Source organism: Triturus cristatus, chromosome 1_1, assembly GCF_964204655.1.
Source record: "Triturus cristatus chromosome 1_1, aTriCri1.1, whole genome shotgun sequence".
NCBI lineage: Eukaryota > Metazoa > Chordata > Amphibia > Caudata > Salamandridae > Triturus > Triturus cristatus.
In genome coordinates this window covers 675,019,464-675,041,781 of record NC_140579.1, presented here as the reverse complement: position 1 = coordinate 675,041,781, position 22,318 = coordinate 675,019,464, and positions in this window count along the sequence as shown.

The window sequence follows — 22,318 nt, the reverse complement described above, 5'->3', positions numbered from 1 at the left end:
GAGAGTACATGTGTGGTAAGGGTTAATTGGAGTTTTGAACATGTAGGAACTACCTCACCCATTGCAGGAGTGGAAGGAAAATCTACCATGTTGATTTCAAATGTGTTAGCATTTGCCTCTCATTTGTGAGATAGTGATTTGTGCTGAATGCTAACCATCACAGTTCAAGAAAACAAGCTGCCCCTTTCCTGCGAGTGCAAGTCTTACAGAACAAGAGCAACACAAATTAAATCTCTGACAACAATTCCTGTGTGCAGACAGACTCATGGTGTGATTCTAGGCAGAAAACGATATTTGATTGGCAATTTCAAAGCACATTTACTACTGTGGTAGAGCAAGTGATAATTACTGTAACAGCCTGACACATTTTCCTTATAGTTTAGAGAGGCAGAAAAGAGCACATGTCCTAACAGCTACTTGAGACCATGAGCATGTGGAACCTGGGTGAGTGATTAGACTAGAGCAAAGGAAATGAGCCTTGGTGACGTTGAATGTGTTAGCGATACACACTCCTATCTGAAATACCACACAGTGCTGAATAGTAAGCATGGGAGTGCAGGAGAAGCAGCTGGCTGTGTGCTAAGAGTGTGTTTCTGGAGACTGTGTATTGTCAGGTGCAAGAGAGATCTGCATGGACGCTTGCACAACTGCATGAAGACTGCAGAGATGTATGTAAGAGTACATGTGTGGTAAGGGTTAATTGGAGTTTTGAACATGTAGGAACTACCTCACCCATTGCAGGAGTGGAAGGAAAATCTACCCTGTTGATTTCAAATGTGTTAGCATTTGCCTCTCATTTGTGAGATAGTGATTTGTGCTGAATGCTAACCATCACAGTTCAAGAAAACAAGCTGCCCCTTTCCTACGAGTGCAAGTCTTACAGAACAAGAGCAACACAAATTAAATCTCTGACAACAATTCCTGTGTGCAGACAGACTCATGGTGTGATTCTAGGCAGAAAACGATATTTGATTGGCAATTTCAAAGCACATTTACTACTGTGGTAGAGCAAGTGATAATTACTGTAACAGCCTGACACATTTTCCTTATAGTTTAGAGAGGCAGAAAAGAGCACATGCCCTAACAGCTACTTGAGACCATGAGTATGTGGAACCTTGGTGAGTGATTAGACTAGAGCAAAGGAAATGAGCCTTGGTGACGTTGAATGTGTTAGCGTTACACACTGCTATCTGAAATACCAAACAGTGCTGCATAGTAAGCATGGGAGTGCAGGAGAAGCAGCTGGCTGTGTGCTAAGAGTGTGTTTCTGGAGACTGTGTATTGTCAGGTGCAAGAGAGATCTGCATGGACGCTTGCACAACTGCATGAAGACTGCAGAGATGTATGTGAGAATACATGTGTGGTAAGGGTAATTGGAGTTTTGAACATGTAGGAACTACCTCACCCATTGCAGGAGTGGAAGGAAAATCTACCATGTTGATTTTAAATGTGTTAGCATTTGCCTCTCATTTGTGAGATAGTGATTTGTGCTGAATGCTAACCATCACAGTTCAAGAAAACAAGCTGCCCCTTTCCTGCGAGTGCAAGTCTTACAGAACAAGAGCAACACAAATTAAATCTCTGACAACAATTCCTGTGTGCAGACAGACTCATGGTGTGATTCTAGGCAGAAAACGATATTTGATTGGCAATTTCAAAGCACATTTACTACTGTGGTAGAGCAAGTGATAATTACTGTAACAGCCTGACACATGTTCCTTATAGTTTAGAGAGGCAGAAAAGAGCACATGTCCTAACAGCTACTTGAGACCATGAGCATGTGGAACCTGGGTGAGTGATTAGACTAGAGCAAAGGAAATTAGCCTTGGTGACGTTGAATGTGTTAGCGATACACACTCCTATCTGAAATACCACACAGTGCTGAATAGTAAGCATGGGAGTGCAAGAGAAGCAGCTGGCTGTGTGCCAAGAGTGTGTTTCTGGAGACTGTGTATTGTCAGGTGCAAGAGAGATCTGCATGGACGCTTGCACAACTGCATGAAGACTGCAGAGATGTATGTAAGAGTACATGTGTGGTAAGGGTTAATTGGTTTTTTGAACATGTAGGAACTACCTCACCCATTGCAGGAGTGGAAGGAAAATCTACCCTGTTGATTTAAAATGTGTTAGTATTTGCCTCTCATCTGTGAGATATTGATTTGTGCTGAATGCTAACCATCAGTTCAAGAAAACAAACTGCCCCTTTCCTGCGAGTGCAAGTCTTACAGAACAAGAGCAACACAAATTAAATCTCTGACAACAATTCCTGTGTGAATACAGACTCAAGGTGTGATTCTAGGCAGAAAACGATATTTGATTGGCAATTTCAAAGCACATTTACTACTGTGGTAGAGCAAGTGATAATTACTGTAACAGCCTGACACATTTTCCTTATAGTTTAGAGAGGCAGAAAAGAGCACATGTGCTAACAGCTACTAGAGACCATGAGTATGTGGAACCTTGGTGAGTGATTAGACTAGAGCAAAGGAAATGAGCCTTGGTGACGTTGAATGTGTTAGCGTTACACACTGCTATCTGAAATACCACACAGTGCTGCATAGTAAGCATGGGAGTGCAGGAGAAGCAGCTGGCTGTGTGCTAAGAGTGTGTTTCTGGAGACTGTGTATTGTCAGGTGCAAGAGAGATCTGCATGGACGCTTGCACAACTGCATGAAGACTGCAGAGATGTATGTGAGAGTACATGTGTGGTAAGGGTTAATTGGAATTTTGAACATGTAGGAACTACCTCACCCATTGCAGGAGTGGAAGGAAAATCTACCATGTTGATTTCAAATGTGTTAGCATTTGCCTCTCATTTGTGAGATAGTGATTTGTGCTGAATGCTAACCATCACAGTTCAAGAAAACAAACTGCCCCTTTCCTGCGAGTGCAAGTCTTACAGAACAAGAGCAACACAAATTAAATCTCTGACAACAATTCCTGTGTGCAGACAGACTCATGGTGTGATTCTAGGCAGAAAACGATATTTGATTGGCAATTTCAAAGCACATTTACTACTGTGGTAGAGCAAGTGATAATTACTGTAACAGCCTGACACATTTTCCTTATAGTTTAGAGAGGCAGAAAAGAGCACATGTCCTAACAGCTACTTGAGACCATGAGCATGTGGAACCTGGGTGAGTGATTAGACTAGAGCAAAGGAAATTAGCCTTGGTCACGTTGAATGTGTTAGTGATACACACTCCTATCTGAAATACCACACAGTGCTGAATAGTAGGCATAGGAGTGCAGGAGAAGCAGCTGGCTGTGTGCTAAGAGTGTGTTTCTGGAGACTGTGTATTGTCAGGTGCAAGAGAGATCTGCATGGACGCTTGCACAACTGCATGAAGACTGCAGAGATGTATGTAAGAGTACATGTGTGGTAAGGGTTAATTGTTTTTTTGAACATGTAGGAACTACCTCACCCATTGCAGGAGTGGAAGGAAAATCTACCCTGTTGATTTCAAATGTGTTAGCATTTGCCTCTCATCTGTGAGATATTGATTTGTGCTGAATGCTAACCATCACAGTTCAAGAAAACAAGCTGCCCCTTTCCTGCGAGTGCAAGTCTTACAGAACAAGAGCAACACAAATTAAATCTCTGAAAACAATTCCTGTGTGCAGACAGACTCATGGTGTGATTCTAGGCAGAAAACGATATTTGAATGGCAATTTCAAAGCACATTTACTACTGTGGTAGAGCAAGTGATAATTACTGTAACAGCCTGACACATTTTCCTTATAGTTTAGAGAGGCAGAAAAGAGCACATGTCCTAACAGCAACTAGAGACCATGAGTATGTGGAACCTTGGTGAGTGATTAGACTAGAGCAAAGGAAATTAGCCTTGGTGACGTTGAATGTGTTAGCGTTACACACTGCTATCTGAAATACCAAACAGTGCTGCATAGTAAGCATGGGAGTGCAGGAGAAGCAGCTGGCTGTGTGCTAAGAGTGTGTTTCTAGAGACTGTGTATTGTCAGGTGCAAGAGAGATCTGCATGGACGCTTGCACAACTGCATGAAGACTGCAGAGATGTATGTGAGAGTACATGTGTGGTAAGGGTTAATTGGAGTTTTGAACATGTAGGAACTACCTCACCCATTGCAGGAGTGGAAGGAAAATCTACCATGTTGATTTCAAATGTGTTAGCATTTGCCTCTCATTTGTGAGATAGTGATTTGTGCTGAATGCTAACCATCACAGTTCAAGAAAACAAGCTGCCCCTTTCCTGCGAGTGCAAGTCTTACAGAACAAGAGAAACACAAATTAAATCTCTGACAACAATTCCTGTGTGCAGACAGACTCATGGTGTGATTCTAGGCAGAAAACGATATTTGATTGGCAATTTCAAAGCACATTTACTACTGTGGTAGAGCAAGTGATAATTACTGTAACAGCCTGACACATTTTCCTTATAGTTTAGAGAGGCAGAAAAGAGCACATGTCCTAACAGCAACTTGAGACCATGAGCATGTGGAACCTTGGTGAGTGATTAGACTAGAGCAAAGGAAATTAGCCTTGGTGACGTTGAATGTGTTAGCGATACACACTCCTATCTGAAATACCACACAGTGCTGAATAGTAAGCATGGGAGTGTAGGAGAAGCAGCTGGCTGTGTGCCAAGAGTGTGTTTCTGGAGACTGTGTATTGTCAGGTGCAAGAGAGATCTGCATGGACGCTTGCACAACTGCATGAAGACTGCAGAGATGTATGTAAGAGTACATGTGTGGTAAGGGTTAATTGGTTTTTTGAACATGTAGGAACTACCTCACCCATTGTAGGAGTGGAAGGAAAATCTACCCTGTTGATTTCAAATGTGTTAGCATTTGCCTCTCATCTGTGAGATATTGATTTGTGCTGAATGCTAACCATCACAGTTCAAGAAAACAAGCTGCCCCTTTCCTGCGAGTGCAAGTCTTACAGAACAAGAGCAACACAAATTAAATCTCTGACAACAATTCCTGTGTGAATACAGACTCAAGGTGTGATTCTAGGCAGAAAACGATATTTGATTGGCAATTTCAAAGCACATTTACTACTGTGGTAGAGCAAGTGATAATTACTGTAACAGCCTGACACATTTTCCTTATAGTTTAGAGAGGCAGAAAAGAGCACATGTGCTAACAGCTACTAGAGACCATGAGTATGTGGAACCTTGGTGAGTGATTAGACTAGAGCAAAGGAAATGAGCCTTGGTGACGTTGAATGTGTTAGCGTTACACACTGCTATCTGAAATACCACACAGTGCTGCATAGTAAGCATGGGAGTGCAGGAGAAGCAGCTGGCTGTGTGCTAAGAGTGTGTTTCTGGAGACTGTGTATTGTCAGGTGCAAGAGAGATCTGCATGGACGCTTGCACAACTGCATGAAGACTGCAGAGATGTATGTAAGAGTACATGTGTGGTAAGGGTTAATTGGAATTTTGAACATGTAGGAACTACCTCACCCATTGCAGGAGTGGAAGGAAAATATACCATGTTGATTTCAAATGTGTTAGCATTTGCCTCTCATTTGTGAGATAGTGATTTGTGCTGAATGCTAACCATCACAGTTCAAGAAAACAAACTGCCCCTTTCCTGCGAGTGCAAGTCTTACAGAACAAGAGCAACACAAATTAAATCTCTGACAACAATTCCTGTGTGCAGACAGACTCATGGTGTGATTCTAGGCAGAAAACGATATTTGATTGGCAATTTCAAAGCACATTTACTACTGTGGTAGAGCAAGTGATAATTACTGTAACAGCCTGACACATTTTCCTTATAGTTTAGAGAGGCAGAAAAGAGCACATGTCCTAACAGCTACTTGAGACCATGAGCATGTGGAACCTGGGTGAGTGATTAGACTAGAGCAAAGGAAATTAGCCTTGGTGACGTTGAATGTGTTAGTGATACACACTCCTATCTGAAATACCACACAGTGCTGAATAGTAGGCATGGGAGTGCAGGAGAAGCAGCTGGCTGTGTGCTAAGAGTGTGTTTCTGGAGACTGTGTATTGTCAGGTGCAAGAGAGATCTGCATGGACGCTTGCACAACTGCATGAAGACTGCAGAGATGTATGTAAGAGTACATGTGTGGTAAGGGTTAATTGTTTTTTTGAACATGTAGGAACTACCTCACCCATTGCAGGAGTGGAAGGAAAATCTACCCTGTTGATTTCAAATGTGTTAGCATTTGCCTCTCATCTGTGAGATATTGATTTGTGCTGAATGCTAACCATCACAGTTCAAGAAAACAAGCTGCCCCTTTCCTGCGAGTGCAAGTCTTACAGAACAAGAGCAACACAAATTAAATCTCTGACAACAATTCCTGTGTGCAGACAGACTCATGGTGTGATTCTAGGCAGAAAACGATATTTGAATGGCAATTTCAAAGCACATTTACTACTGTGGTAGAGCAAGTGATAATTACTGTAACAGCCTGACACATTTTCCTTATAGTTTAGAGAGGCAGAAAAGAGCACATGTCCTAACAGCAACTAGAGACCATGAGTATGTGGAACCTTGGTGAGTGATTAGACTAGAGCAAAGGACATAAGCCTTGGTGACGTTGAATGTGTTAGCGTTACACACTGCTATCTGAAATACCAAACAGTGCTGCATAGTAAGCATGGGAGTGCAGGAGAAGCAGCTGGCTGTGTGCTAAGAGTGTGTTTCTGGAGACTGTGTATTGTCAGGTGCAAGAGAGATCTGCATGGACGCTTGCACAACTGCATGAAGACTGCAGAGATGTATGTGAGAGTACATGTGTGGTAAGGGTTAATTGGAGTTTTGAACATGTAGGAACTACCTCACCCATTGCAGGAGTGGAAGGAAAATCTACCATGTTGATTTCAAATGTGTTAGCATTTGCCTCTCATTTGTGAGATAGTGATTTGTGCTGAATGCTAACCATCACAGTTCAAGAAAACAAGCTGCCCCTTTCCTGCGAGTGCAAGTCTTACAGAACAAGAGAAACACAAATTAAATCTCTGACAACAATTCCTGTGTGCAGACAGACTCATGGTGTGATTCTAGGCAGAAAACGATATTTGATTGGCAATTTCAAAGCACATTTACTACTGTGGTAGAGCAAGTGATAATTACTGTAACAGCCTGACACATTTTCCTTATAGTTTAGAGAGGCAGAAAAGAGCACATGTCCTAACAGCAACTTGAGACCATGAGCATGTGGAACCTGGGTGAGTGATTAGACTAGAGCAAAGGAAATTAGCCTTGGTGACGTTGAATGTGTTAGCGATACACACTCCTATCTGAAATACCACACAGTGCTGAATAGTAAGCATGGGAGTGCAGGAGAAGCAGCTGGCTGTGTGCCAAGAGTGTGTTTCTGGAGACTGTGTATTGTCAGGTGCAAGAGAGATCTGCATGGACGCTTGCACAACTGCATGAAGACTGCAGAGATGTATGTAAGAGTACATGTGTGGTAAGGGTTAATTGGTTTTTTGAACATGTAGGAACTACCTCACCCATTGTAGGAGTGGAAGGAAAATCTACCCTGTTGATTTCAAATGTGTTAGCATTTGCCTCTCATCTGTGAGATATTGATTTGTGCTGAATGCTAACCATCACAGTTCAAGAAAACAAGCTGCCCCTTTCCTGCGAGTGCAAGTCTTACAGAACAAGAGCAACACAAATGAAATCTCTGACAACAATTCCTGTGTGCAGAGAGACTCATGGTGTGATTCTAGGCAGAAAACGATGTTTGATTGGCAATTTCAAAGCACATTTACTACTGTGGTAGAGCAAGTGATAATTACTGTAACAGCCTGCCACATTTTCCTTATAGTTTAGAGAGGCAGAAAAGAGCACATGTCCTAACAGCTACTAGAGACAATGAGTATGTGGAACCTTGGTGAGTGATTAGACTAGAGCAAAGGAAATGAGCCTTGGTGACGTTGAATGTGTTAGCGTTACACACTGCTATCTGAAATACCACACAGTGCTGCATAGTAAGCATTGGAGTGCAGGAGAAGCAGCTGGCTGTGTGCTAAGATTGTGTTTCTGGAGACTGTGTATTGTCAGGTGCAAGAGAGATCTGCATGGACGTTTGCACAACTGCATGAAGACTGCAGAGATATATGTGAGAGTACATGTGTGGTAAGGGTTAATTGGAGTTTTGAACATGTAGGAACTACCTCACCCATTGCAGGAGTGGAAGGAAAATCTACCATGTTGATTTCAAATGTGTTAGCATTTGCCTGTCATTTGTGAGATAGTGATTTGTGCTGAATGCTAACCATCACAGTTCAAGAAAACAAGCTGCCCCTTTCCTGCGAGTGCAAGTCTTACAGAACAAGAGCAACACAAATTAAATCTCTGACAACAATTCCTGTGTGCAGACAGACTCAAGGTGTGATTCTAGGCAGAAAACGATATTTGATTGGCAATTTCAAAGCACATTTACTACTGTGGTAGAGCAAGTGATAATTACTGTAACAGCCTGACACATTTTCCTTATAGTTTAGAGAGGCAGAAAAGAGCACATGTCCTAACAGCTACTAGAGAGCATGAGTATGTGGAACCTTGGTGAGTGATTAGACTAGAGCAAAGGAAATGAGCCTTGGTGATGTTGAATGTGTTAGCGTTACACACTGCTATCTGAAATACCACACAGTGCTGCATAGTAAGCATGGGAGTGCAGGAGAAGCAGCTGGCTGTGTGCTAAGAGTGTGTTTCTGGAGACTGTGTATTGTCAGGTGCAAGAGAGATCTGCATGGACGCTTGCACAACTGCATGAAGACTGCAGAGATGTATGTGAGAGTACATGTGTGGTAAGGGTTAATTGGAATTTTGAACATGTAGGAACTACCTCACCCATTGCAGGAGTGGAAGGAAAATATACCATGTTGATTTCAAATGTGTTAGCATTTGCCTCTCATTTGTGAGATAGTGATTTGTGCTGAATGCTAACCATCACAGTTCAAGAAAACAAACTGCCCCTTTCCTGCGAGTGCAAGTCTTACAGAACAAGAGCAACACAAATTAAATCTCTGACAACAATTCCTGTGTGCAGACAGACTCATGGTGTGATTCTAGGCAGAAAACGATGTTTGATTGGCAATTTCAAAGCACATTTACTACTGTGGTAGAGCAAGTGATAATTACTGTAACAGCCTGACACATTTTCCTTATAGTTTAGAGAGGCAGAAAAGAGCACATGTCCTAACAGCTACTTGAGACCATGAGCATGTGGAACCTGGGTGAGTGATTAGACTAGAGCAAAGGAAATTAGCCTTGGTGACGTTGAATGTGTTAGTGATACACACTCCTATCTGAAATACCACACAGTGCTGAATAGTAGGCATGGGAGTGCAGGAGAAGCAGCTGGCTGTGTGCTAAGAGTGTGTTTCTGGAGACTGTGTATTGTCAGGTGCAAGAGAGATCTGCATGGACGCTTGCACAACTGCATGAAGACTGCAGAGATGTATGTAAGAGTACATGTGTGGTAAGGGTTAATTGTTTTTTTGAACATGTAGGAACTACCTCACCCATTGCAGGAGTGGAAGGAAAATCTACCCTGTTGATTTCAAATGTGTTAGCATTTGCCTCTCATCTGTGAGATATTGATTTGTGCTGAATGCTAACCATCACAGTTCAAGAAAACAAGCTGCCCCTTTCCTGCGAGTGCAAGTCTTACAGAACAAGAGCAACACAAATTAAATCTCTGACAACAATTCCTGTGTGCAGACAGACTCATGGTGTGATTCTAGGCAGAAAACGATATTTGAATGGCAATTTCAAAGCACATTTACTACTGTGGTAGAGCAAGTGATAATTACTGTAACAGCCTGACACATTTTCCTTATAGTTTAGAGAGGCAGAAAAGAGCACATGTCCTAACAGCAACTAGAGACCATGAGTATGTGGAACCTTGGTGAGTGATTAGACTAGAGCAAAGGAAATGAGCCTTGGTGACGTTGAATGTGTTAGCGTTACACACTGCTATCTGAAATACCAAACAGTGCTGCATAGTAAGCATGGGAGTGCAGGAGAAGCAGCTGGCTGTGTGCTAAGAGTGTGTTTCTGGAGACTGTGTATTGTCAGGTGCAAGAGAGATCTGCATGGACGCTTGCACAACTGCATGAAGACTGCAGAGATGTATGTGAGAGTACATGTGTGGTAAGGGTTAATTGGAGTTTTGAACATGTAGGAACTACCTCACCCATTGCAGGAGTGGAAGGAAAATCTACCATGTTGATTTCAAATGTGTTAGCATTTGCCTCTCATTTGTGAGATAGTGATTTGTGCTGAATGCTAACCATCACAGTTCAAGAAAACAAGCTGCCCCTTTCCTGCGAGTGCAAGTCTTACAGAACAAGAGAAACACAAATTAAATCTCTGACAACAATTCCTGTGTGCAGACAGACTCATGGTGTGATTCTAGGCAGAAAACGATATTTGATTGGCAATTTCAAAGCACATTTACTACTGTGGTAGAGCAAGTGATAATTACTGTAACAGCCTGCCACATTTTCCTTATAGTTTAGAGAGGCAGAAAAGAGCACATGTCCTAACAGCTACTAGAGACAATGAGTATGTGGAACCTTGGTGAGTGATTAGACTAGAGCAAAGGAAATGAGCCTTGGTGACGTTGAATGTGTTAGCGTTACACACTGCTATCTGAAATACCACACAGTGCTGCATAGTAAGCATTGGAGTGCAGGAGAAGCAGCTGGCTGTGTGCTAAGATTGTGTTTCTGGAGACTGTGTATTGTCAGGTGCAAGAGAGATCTGCATGGACTTTTGCACAACTGCATGAAGACTGCAGAGATATATGTGAGAGTACATGTGTGGTAAGGGTTAATTGGAGTTTTGAACATGTAGGAACTACCTCACCCATTGCAGGAGTGGAAGGAAAATCTACCATGTTGATTTCAAATGTGTTAGCATTTGCCTGTCATTTGTGAGATAGTGATTTGTGCTGAATGCTAACCATCACAGTTCAAGAAAACAAGCTGCCCCTTTCCTGCGAGTGCAAGTCTTACAGAACAAGAGCAACACAAATTAAATCTCTGACAACAATTCCTGTGTGCAGACAGACTCAAGGTGTGATTCTAGGCAGAAAACGATATTTGATTGGCAATTTCAAAGCACATTTACTACTGTGGTAGAGCAAGTGATAATTACTGTAACAGCCTGACACATTTTCCTTATAGTTTAGAGAGGCAGAAAAGAGCACATGTCCTAACAGCTACTAGAGAGCATGAGTATGTGGAACCTTGGTGAGTGATTAGACTAGAGCAAAGGAAATGAGCCTTGGTGATGTTGAATGTGTTAGCGTTACACACTGCTATCTGAAATACCACACAGTGCTGCATAGTAAGCATGGGAGTGCAGGAGAAGCAGCTGGCTGTGTGCTAAGAGTGTGTTTCTGGAGACTGTGTATTGTCAGGTGCAAGAGAGATCTGCATGGACGCTTGCACAACTGCATGAAGACTGCAGAGATGTATGTGAGAGTACATGTGTGGTAAGGGTTAATTGGAATTTTGAACATGTAGGAACTACCTCACCCATTGCAGGAGTGGAAGGAAAATATACCATGTTGATTTCAAATGTGTTAGCATTTGCCTCTCATTTGTGAGATAGTGATTTGTGCTGAATGCTAACCATCACAGTTCAAGAAAACAAACTGCCCCTTTCCTGCGAGTGCAAGTCTTACAGAACAAGAGCAACACAAATTAAATCTCTGACAACAATTCCTGTGTGCAGACAGACTCATGGTGTGATTCTAGGCAGAAAACGATATTTGATTGGCAATTTCAAAGCACATTTACTACTGTGGTAGAGCAAGTGATAATTACTGTAACAGCCTGACACATTTTCCTTATAGTTTAGAGAGGCAGAAAAGAGCACATGTCCTAACAGCTACTTGAGACCATGAGCATGTGGAACCTGGGTGAGTGATTAGACTAGAGCAAAGGAAATTAGCCTTGGTGACGTTGAATGTGTTAGTGATACACACTCCTATCTGAAATACCACACAGTGCTGAATAGTAGGCATGGGAGTGCAGGAGAAGCAGCTGGCTGTGTGCTAAGAGTGTGTTTCTGGAGACTGTGTATTGTCAGGTGCAAGAGAGATCTGCATGGACGCTTGCACAACTGCATGAAGACTGCAGAGATGTATGTAAGAGTACATGTGTGGTAAGGGTTAATTGTTTTTTTGAACATGTAGGAACTACCTCACCCATTGCAGGAGTGGAAGGAAAATCTACCCTGTTGATTTCAAATGTGTTAGCATTTGCCTCTCATCTGTGAGATATTGATTTGTGCTGAATGCTAACCATCACAGTTCAAGAAAACAAGCTGCACCTTTCCTGCGAGTGCAAGTCTTACAGAACAAGAGCAACACAAATTAAATCTCTGACAACAATTCCTGTGTGCAGACAGACTCATGGTGTGATTCTAGGCAGAAAACGATATTTGAATGGCAATTTCAAAGCACATTTACTACTGTGGTAGAGCAAGTGATAATTACTGTAACAGCCTGACACATTTTCCTTATAGTTTAGAGAGGCAGAAAAGAGCACATGTCCTAACAGCAACTAGAGACCATGAGTATGTGGAACCTTGGTGAGTGATTAGACTAGAGCAAAGGAAATGAGCCTTGGTGACGTTGAATGTGTTAGCGTTACACACTGCTATCTGAAATACCAAACAGTGCTGCATAGTAAGCATGGGAGTGCAGGAGAAGCAGCTGGCTGTGTGCTAAGAGTGTGTTTCTGGAGACTGTGTATTGTCAGGTGCAAGAGAGATCTGCATGGACGCTTGCACAACTGCATGAAGACTGCAGAGATGTATGTGAGAGTACATGTGTGGTAAGGGTTAATTGGAGTTTTGAACATGTAGGAACTACCTCACCCATTGCAGGAGTGGAAGGAAAATCTACCATGTTGATTTCAAATGTGTTAGCATTTGCCTCTCATTTGTGAGATAGTGATTTGTGCTGAATGCTAACCATCACAGTTCAAGAAAACAAGCTGCCCCTTTCCTGCGAGTGCAAGTCTTACAGAACAAGAGAAACACAAATTAAATCTCTGACAACAATTCCTGTGTGCAGACAGACTCATGGTGTGATTCTAGGCAGAAAACGATATTTGATTGGCAATTTCAAAGCACATTTACTACTGTGGTAGAGCAAGTGATAATTACTGTAACAGCCTGACACATTTTCCTTATAGTTTAGAGAGGCAGAAAAGAGCACATGTCCTAACAGCAACTTGAGACCATGAGCATGTGGAACCTGGGTGAGTGATTAGACTAGAGCAAAGGAAATTAGACTTGGTGACGTTGAATGTGTTAGCGATACACACTCCTATCTGAAATACCACACAGTGCTGAATAGTAAGCATGGGAGTGCAGGAGAAGCAGCTGGCTGTGTGCCAAGAGTGTGTTTCTGGAGACTGTGTATTGTCAGGTGCAAGAGAGATCTGCATCGACGCTTGCACAACTGCATGAAGACTGCAGAGATGTATGTAAGAGTACATGTGTGGTAAGGGTTAATTGGTTTTTTGAACATGTAGGAACTACCTCACCCATTGTAGGAGTGGAAGGAAAATCTACCCTGTTGATTTCAAATGTGTTAGCATTTGCCTCTCATCTGTGAGATATTGATTTGTGCTGAATGCTAACCATCACAGTTCAAGAAAACAAGCTGCCCCTTTCCTGCGAGTGCAAGTCTTACAGAACAAGAGCAACACAAATTAAATCTCTGACAACAATTCCTGTGTGCAGAGAGACTCATGGTGTGATTCTAGGCAGAAAACGATGTTTGATTGGCAATTTCAAAGCACATTTACTACTGTGGTAGAGCAAGTGATAATTACTGTAACAGCCTGCCACATTTTCCTTATAGTTTAGAGAGGCAGAAAAGAGCACATGTCCTAACAGCTACTAGAGACAATGAGTATGTGGAACCTTGGTGAGTGATTAGACTAGAGCAAAGGAAATGAGCCTTGGTGACGTTGAATGTGTTAGCGTTACACACTGCTATCTGAAATACCACACAGTGCTGCATAGTAAGCATTGGAGTGCAGGAGAAGCAGCTGGCTGTGTGCTAAGATTGTGTTTCTGGAGACTGTGTATTGTCAGGTGCAAGAGAGATCTGCATGGACGTTTGCACAACTGCATGAAGACTGCAGAGATATATGTGAGAGTACATGTGTGGTAAGGGTTAATTGGAGTTTTGAACATGTAGGAACTACCTCACCCATTGCAGGAGTGGAAGGAAAATCTACCATGTTGATTTCAAATGTGTTAGCATTTGCCTGTCATTTGTGAGATAGTGATTTGTGCTGAATGCTAACCATCACAGTTCAAGAAAACAAGCTGCCCCTTTCCTGCGAGTGCAAGTCTTACAGAACAAGAGCAACACAAATTAAATCTCTGACAACAATTCCTGTGTGCAGACAGACTCAAGGTGTGATTCTAGGCAGAAAACGATATTTGATTGGCAATTTCAAAGCACATTTACTACTGTGGTAGAGCAAGTGATAATTACTGTAACAGCCTGACACATTTTCCTTATAGTTTAGAGAGGCAGAAAAGAGCACATGTCCTAACAGCTACTAGAGAGCATGAGTATGTGGAACCTTGGTGAGTGATTAGACTAGAGCAAAGGAAATGAGCCTTGGTGATGTTGAATGTGTTAGCGTTACACACTGCTATCTGAAATACCACACAGTGCTGCATAGTAAGCATGGGAGTGCAGGAGAAGCAGCTGGCTGTGTGCTAAGAGTGTGTTTCTGGAGACTGTGTATTGTCAGGTGCAAGAGAGATCTGCATGGACGCTTGCACAACTGCATGAAGACTGCAGAGATGTATGTGAGAGTACATGTGTGGTAAGGGTTAATTGGAGTTTTGAACATGTAGGAACTACCTCACCCATTGCAGGAGTGGAAGGAAAATCTACCATGTTGATTTCAAATGTGTTAGCATTTGCCTCTCATTTGTGAGATAGTGATTTGTGCTGAATGCTAACCATCACAGTTCAAGAAAACAAGCTGCCCCTTTTCTGCGAGTGCAAGTCTTACAGAACAAGATCAACACAAATTAAATCTATGACAACAATTCCTGTGTGCAGACAGACTCATGGTGTGATTCTAGGCAGAAAACGATATTTGATTGGCAATTTCAAAGCACATTTACTACTGTGGTAGAGCAAGTGATAATTACTGTAACAGCCTGACACATTTTCCTTATAGTTTAGAGAGGCAGACAAGAGCACATGTCCTAACAGCTACTAGAGACCATGAGTATGTGGAACCTTGGTGAGTGATTAGACTAGAGCAAAGGAAATGAGCCTTGGTGACGTTGAATGTGTTAGCGTTACACACTGCTATCTGAAATACCACACAGTGCTGCATAGTAAGCATGGGAGTGCAGGAGAAGCAGCTGGCTGTGTGCTAAGAGTGTGTTTCTGGAGACTGTGTATTGTCAGGTGCAAGAGAGATCTGCATGGACGCTTGCACAACTGCATGAAGACTGCAGAGATGTATGTAAGAGTACATGTGTGGTAAGGGTTAATTGGAGTTTTGAACATGTAGGAAATACCTCACCCATTGCAGGAGTGGAAGGAAAATCTACCCTGTTGATTTCAAATGTGTTAGCATTTGCCTCTCATCTGTGAGATATTGATTTGTGCTGAATGCTAACCATCACAGTTCAAGAAAACAAGCTGCCCCTTTCCTGCGAGTGCAAGTCTTACAGAACAAGAGCAACACAAATTAAATCTCTGACAACAATTCCTGTGTGCAGACAGACTCATGGTGTGATTCTAGGCAGAAAACGATATTTGAATGGCAATTTCAAAGCACATTTACTACTGTGGTAGAGCAAGTGATAATTACTGTAACAGCCTGACACATTTTCCTTATAGTTTGGAGAGGCAGAAAAGAGCACATGTCCTAACAGCAACTAGAGACCATGAGTATGTGGAACCTTGGTGAGTGATTAGACTAGAGCAAAGGAAATGAGCCTTGGTGACGTTGAATGTGTTAGCGTTACACACTGCTATCTGAAATACCAAACAGTGCTGCATAGTAAGCATGGGAGTGCAGGAGAAGCAGCTGGCTGTGTGCTAAGAGTGTGTTTCTGGAGACTGTGTATTGTCAGGTGCAAGAGAGATCTGCATGGACGCTTGCACAACTGCATGAAGACTGCAGAGATGTATGTGAGAGTACATGTGTGGTAAGGGTTAATTGGAGTTTTGAACATGTAGGAACTACCTCACCCATTGCAGGAGTGGAAGGAAAATCTACCATGTTGATTTCAAATGTGTTAGCATTTGCCTGTCATTTGTGAGATAGTGATTTGTGCTGAATGCTAACCATCACAGTTCAAGAAAACAAGCTGCCCCTTTCCTGCGAGTGCAAGTCTTACAGAACAAGAGAAACACAAATTAAATCTCTGACAACAATTCCTGTGTGCAGACAGACTCATGGTGTGATTCTAGGCAGAAAACGATATTTGATTGGCAATTTCAAAGCACATTTACTACTGTGGTAGAGCAAGTGATAATTACTGTAACAGCCTGACACATTTTCCTTATAGTTTAGAGAGGCAGAAAAGAGCACATGTCCTAACAGCAACTTGAGACCATGAGCATGTGGAACCTGGGTGAGTGATTAGACTAGAGCAAAGGAAATTAGCCTTGGTGACGTTGAATGTGTTAGCGATACACACTCCTATCTGAAATACCACACAGTGCTGAATAGTAAGCATGGGAGTGCAGGAGAAGCAGCTGGCTGTGTGCCAAGAGTGTGTTTCTGGAGACTGTGTATTGTCAGGTGCAAGAGAGATCTGCATGGACGCTTGCACAACTGCATGAAGACTGCAGAGATGTATGTAAGAGTACATGTGTGGTAAGGGTTAATTGGTTTTTTGAACATGTAGGAACTACCTCACCCATTGTAGGAGTGGAAGGAAAATCTACCCTGTTGATTTCAAATGTGTTAGCATTTGCCTCTCATCTGTGAGATATTGATTTGTGCTGAATGCTAACCATCACAGTTCAAGAAAACAAGCTGCCCCTTTCCTGCGAGTGCAAGTCTTACAGAACAAGAGCAACACAAATTAAATCTCTGACAACAATTCCTGTGTGCAGACAGACTCATGGTGTGATTCTAGGCAGAAAACGATGTTTGATTGGCAATTTCAAAGCACATTTACTACTGTGGTAGAGCAAGTGATAATTACTGTAACAGCCTGCCACATTTTCCTTATAGTTTAGAGAGGCAGAAAAGAGCACATGTCCTAACAGCTACTAGAGACAATGAGTATGTGGAACCTTGGTGAGTGATTAGACTAGAGCAAAGGAAATGAGCCTTGGTGACGTTGAATGTGTTAGCGTTACACACTGCTATCTGAAATACCACACAGTGCTGCATAGTAAGCATTGGAGTGCAGGAGAAGCAGCTGGCTGTGTGCTAAGAGTGTGTTTCTGGAGACTGTGTATTGTCAGGTGCAAGAGAGATCTGCATGGACGCTTGCACAACTGCATGAAGACTGCAGAGATGTATGTGAGAGTACATGTGTGGTAAGGGGTAATTGGAATTTTGAACATGTAGGAACTACCTGACCCATTGCAGGAGTGGAAGGAAAATCTACCATGTTGATTTCAAATGTGTTAGCATTTGCCTCTCATTTGTGAGATAGTGATTTGTGCTGAATGCTAACCATCACAGTTCAAGAAAACAAGCTGCCCCTTTCCTGCGAGTGCAAGTCTTACAGAACAAGAGCAACACAAATTAAATCTCTGACAACAATTCCTGTTTGCAGACAGACTCATGGTGTGATTCTAGGCAGAAAACGATATTTGATTGGCAATTTCAAAGCACATTTACTACTGTGGTAGAGCAAGTGATAATTACTGTAACAGCCTGACACATGTTCCTTATAGTTTAGAGAGGCAGAAAAGAGCACATGTCCTAACAGCTACTTGAGACCATGAGCATGTGGAACCTGGGTGAGTGATTAGACTAGAGCAAAGGAAATTAGCCTTGGTGACGTTGAATGTGTTAGCGATACACAGTCCTATCTGAAATACCACACAGTGCTGAATAGTAAGCATGGGAGTGCAGGAGAAGCAGCTGGCTGTGTGGCAAGAGTGTGTTTCTGGAGACTGTGTATTGTCAGGTGCAAGAGAGATCTGCATGGACGCTTGCACAACTGCATGAAGACTGCAGAGATGTATGTAAGAGTACATGTGTGGTAAGGGTTAATTGGTTTTTTGAACATGTAGGAACTACCTCACCCATTGCAGGAGTGGAAGGAAAATCTACCCTGTTGATTTCAAATGTGTTAGCATTTGCCTCTCATCTGTGAGATATTGATTTGTGCTGAATGCTAACCATCAGTTCAAGAAAACAAACTGCCCCTTTCCTGCGAGTGCAAGTCTTACAGAACAAGAGCAACACAAATTAAATCTCTGACAACAATTCCTGTGTGAATACAGACTCAAGGTGTGATTCTAGGCAGAAAACGATATTTGATTGGCAATTTCAAAGCACATTTACTACTGTGGTAGAGCAAGTGATAATTACTGTAACAGCCTGACACATTTTCCTTACAGTTTAGAGAGGCAGAAAAGAGCACATGCGCTAACAGCTACTAGAGACCATGGGTATGTGGAACCTTGGTGAGTGATTAGACTAGAGCAAAGGAAATGTGCCTTGGTGACGTTGAATGTGTTAGCGTTACACACTGCTATCTGAAATACCACACAGTGCTGCATAGTAAGCATGGGAGTGCAGGAGAAGCAGCTGGCTGTGTGCTAAGAGTGTGTTTCTGGAGACTGTGTATTGTCAGGTGCAAGAGAGATCTGCATGGACGCTTGCACAACTGCATGAAGACTGCAGAGATGTATGTGAGAGTACATGTGTGGTAAGGGTTAATTGGAATTTCGAACATGTAGGAACTACCTCACCCATTGCAGGAGTGGAAGGAAAATCTACCATGTTGATTTCAAATGTGTTAGCATTTGCCTCTCATTTGTGAGATAGTGATTTGTGCTGAATGCTAACCATCACAGTTCAAGAAAACAAGCTGCCCCTTTCCTGCGAGTGCAAGTCTTACAGAACAAGAGCAACACAAATTAAATCTCTGACAACAATTCCTGTGTGAATACAGACTCAAGGTGTGATTCTAGGCAGAAAACGATATTTGATTGGCAATTTCAAAGCACATTTACTACTGTGGTAGAGCAAGTGATAATTACTGTAACAGCCTGACACATTTTCCTTATAGTTTAGAGAGGCAGAAAAGAGCACATGTGCTAACAGCTACTAGAGACCATGAGTATGTGGAACCTTGGTGAGTGATTAGACTAGAGCAAAGGAAATGAGCCTTGGTGACGTTGAATGTGTTAGCGTTACACACTGCTATCTGAAATACCACACAGTGCTGCATAGTAAGCATGGGAGTGCAGGAGAAGCAGCTGGCTGTGTGCTAAGAGTGTGTTTCTGGAGACTGTGTATTGTCAGGTGCAAGAGAGATCTGCATGGACGCTTGCACAACTGCATGAAGACTGCAGAGATGTATGTGAGAGTACATGTGTGGTAAGGGTTAATTGGAATTTTGAACATGTAGGAACTACCTCACCCATTGCAGGAGTGGAAGGAAAATCTACCATGTTGATTTCAAATGTGTTAGCATTTGCCTCTCATTTGTGAGATAGTGATTTGTGCTGAATTAAACCATCACAGTTCAAGAAAACAAGCTGCCCCTTTCCTGCGAGTGCAAGTCTTACAGAACAAGAGCAACACAAATTAAATCTCTGACAACAATTCCTGTGTGCAGACAGACTCATGGTGTGATTCTAGGCAGAAAACGATATTTGATTGGCAATTTCAAAGCACATTTACTACTGTGGTAGAGCAAGTGATAATTACTGTAACAGCCTGACACATTTTCCTTATAGTTTAGAGAGGCAGAAAAGAGCACATGTCCTAACAGCCACTTGAGACCATGAGCATGTGGAACCTGGGTGAGTGATCAGACTACAGCAAAGGAAATTAGCCTTGGTGACGTTGAATGTGTTAGCGATACACACTCCTATCTGAAATACCACACAGTGCTGAATAGTAGGCATGGGAGTGCAGGAGAAGCAGCTGGCTGTGTGCTAAGAGTGTGTTTCTGGAGACTGTGTATTGTCAGGTGCAAGAGAGATCTGCATGGACGCTTGCACAACTGCATGAAGACTGCAGAGATGTATGTGAGAGTACATGTGTGGTAAGGGTTAATTGGAGTTTTGAACATGTAGGAACTACCTCACCCATTGCAGGAGTGGAAGGAAAATCTACCATGTTGATTTCAAATGTGTTAGCATTTGCCTCTCATTTGTGAGATAGTGATTTGTGCTGAATGCTAACCATCACAGTTCAAGAAAACAAGCTGCCCCTTTCCTGCGAGTGCAAGTCTTACAGAACAAGAGCAACACAAATTAAATCTATGACAACAATTCCTGTGTGCAGACAGACTCATGGTGTGATTCTAGGCAGAAAACGATATTTGATTGGCAATTTCAAAGCACATTTACTACTGTGGTAGAGCAAGTGATAATTACTGTAACAGCCTGACACATTTTCCTTATAGTTTAGAGAGGCAGAAAAGAGCACATGTCCTAACAGCAACTAGAGACCATGAGTATGTGGAACCTTGGTGAGTGATTAGACTAGAGCAAAGGAAATGAGCCTTGGTGACGTTGAATGTGTTAGCGTTACACACTGCTATCTGAAATACCAAACAGTGCTGCATAGTAAGCATGGGAGTGCAGGAGAAGCAGCTGGCTGTGTGCTAAGAGTGTGTTTCTGGAGACTGTGTATTGTCAGGTGCAAGAGAGATCTGCATGGACGCTTGCACAACTGCATGAAGACTGCAGAGATGTATGTGAGAGTACATGTGTGGTAAGGGTTAATTGGAGTTTTGAACATGTAGGAACTACCTCACCCATTGCAGGAGTGGAAGGAAAATCTACCATGTTGATTTCAAATGTGTTAGCATTTGCCTCTCATTTGTGAGATAGTGATTTGTGCTGAATGCTAACCATCACAGTTCAAGAAAACAAGCTGCCCCTTTCCTGCGAGTGCAAGTCTTACAGAACAAGAGAAACACAAATTAAATCTCTGACAACAATTCCTGTGTGCAGACAGACTCATGGTGTGATTCTAGGCAGAAAACGATATTTGATTGGCAATTTCAAAGCACATTTACTACTGTGGTAGAGCAAGTGATAACTACTGTAACAGCCTGACACATTTTCTTTATAGTTTAGAGAGGCAGAAAAGAGCACATGTCCTAACAGCAACTTGAGACCATGAGCATGTGGAACCTGGGTGAGTGATTAGACTAGAGCAAAGGAAATTAGCCTTGGTGACGTTGAATGTGTTAGCGATACACACTCCTATCTGAAATACCACACAGTGCTGAATAGTAAGCATGGGAGTGCAGGAGAAGCAGCTGGCTGTGTGCCAAGAGTGTGTTTCTGGAGACTGTGTATTGTCAGGTGCAAGAGAGATCTGCATGGACGCTTGCACAACTGCATGAAGACTGCAGAGATGTATGTAAGAGTACATGTGTGGTAAGGGTTAATTGGTTTTTTGAACATGTAGGAACTACCTCACCCATTGCAGGAGTGGAAGGAAAATCTACCCTGTTGATTTCAAATGTGTTAGCATTTGACTCTCATCTGTGAGATATTGATTTGTGCTGAATGCTAACCATCAGTTCAAGAAAACAAACTGCCCCTTTCCTGCGAGTGCAAGTCTTACAGAACAAGAGCAACACAAATTAAATCTCTGACAACAATTCCTGTGTGAATACAGACTCAAGGTGTGATTCTAGGCAGAAAACGATATTTGATTGGCAATTTCAAAGCACATTTACTACTGTGGTAGAGCAAGTGATAATTACTGTAACAGCCTGACACATTTTCCTTATAGTTTAGAGAGGCAGAAAAGAGCACATGTGCTAACAGCTACTAGAGACCATGAGTATGTGGAACCTTGGTGAGTGATTAGACTAGAGCAAAGGAAATGAGCCTTCGTGACGTTGAATGTGTTAGCGTTACACACTGCTATCTGAAATACCACACAGTGCTGCATAGTAAGCATGGGAGTGCAGGAGAAGCAGCTGGCTGTGTGCTAAGAGTGTGTTTCTGGAGACTGTGTATTGTCAGGTGCAAGAGAGATCTGCATGGACGCTTGCACAACTGCATGAAGACTGCAGAGATGTATGTGAGAGTACATGTGTGGTAAGGTTTAATTGGATTTTTGAACATGTAGGAACTACCTCACCCATTGCAGGAGTGGAAGGAAAATCT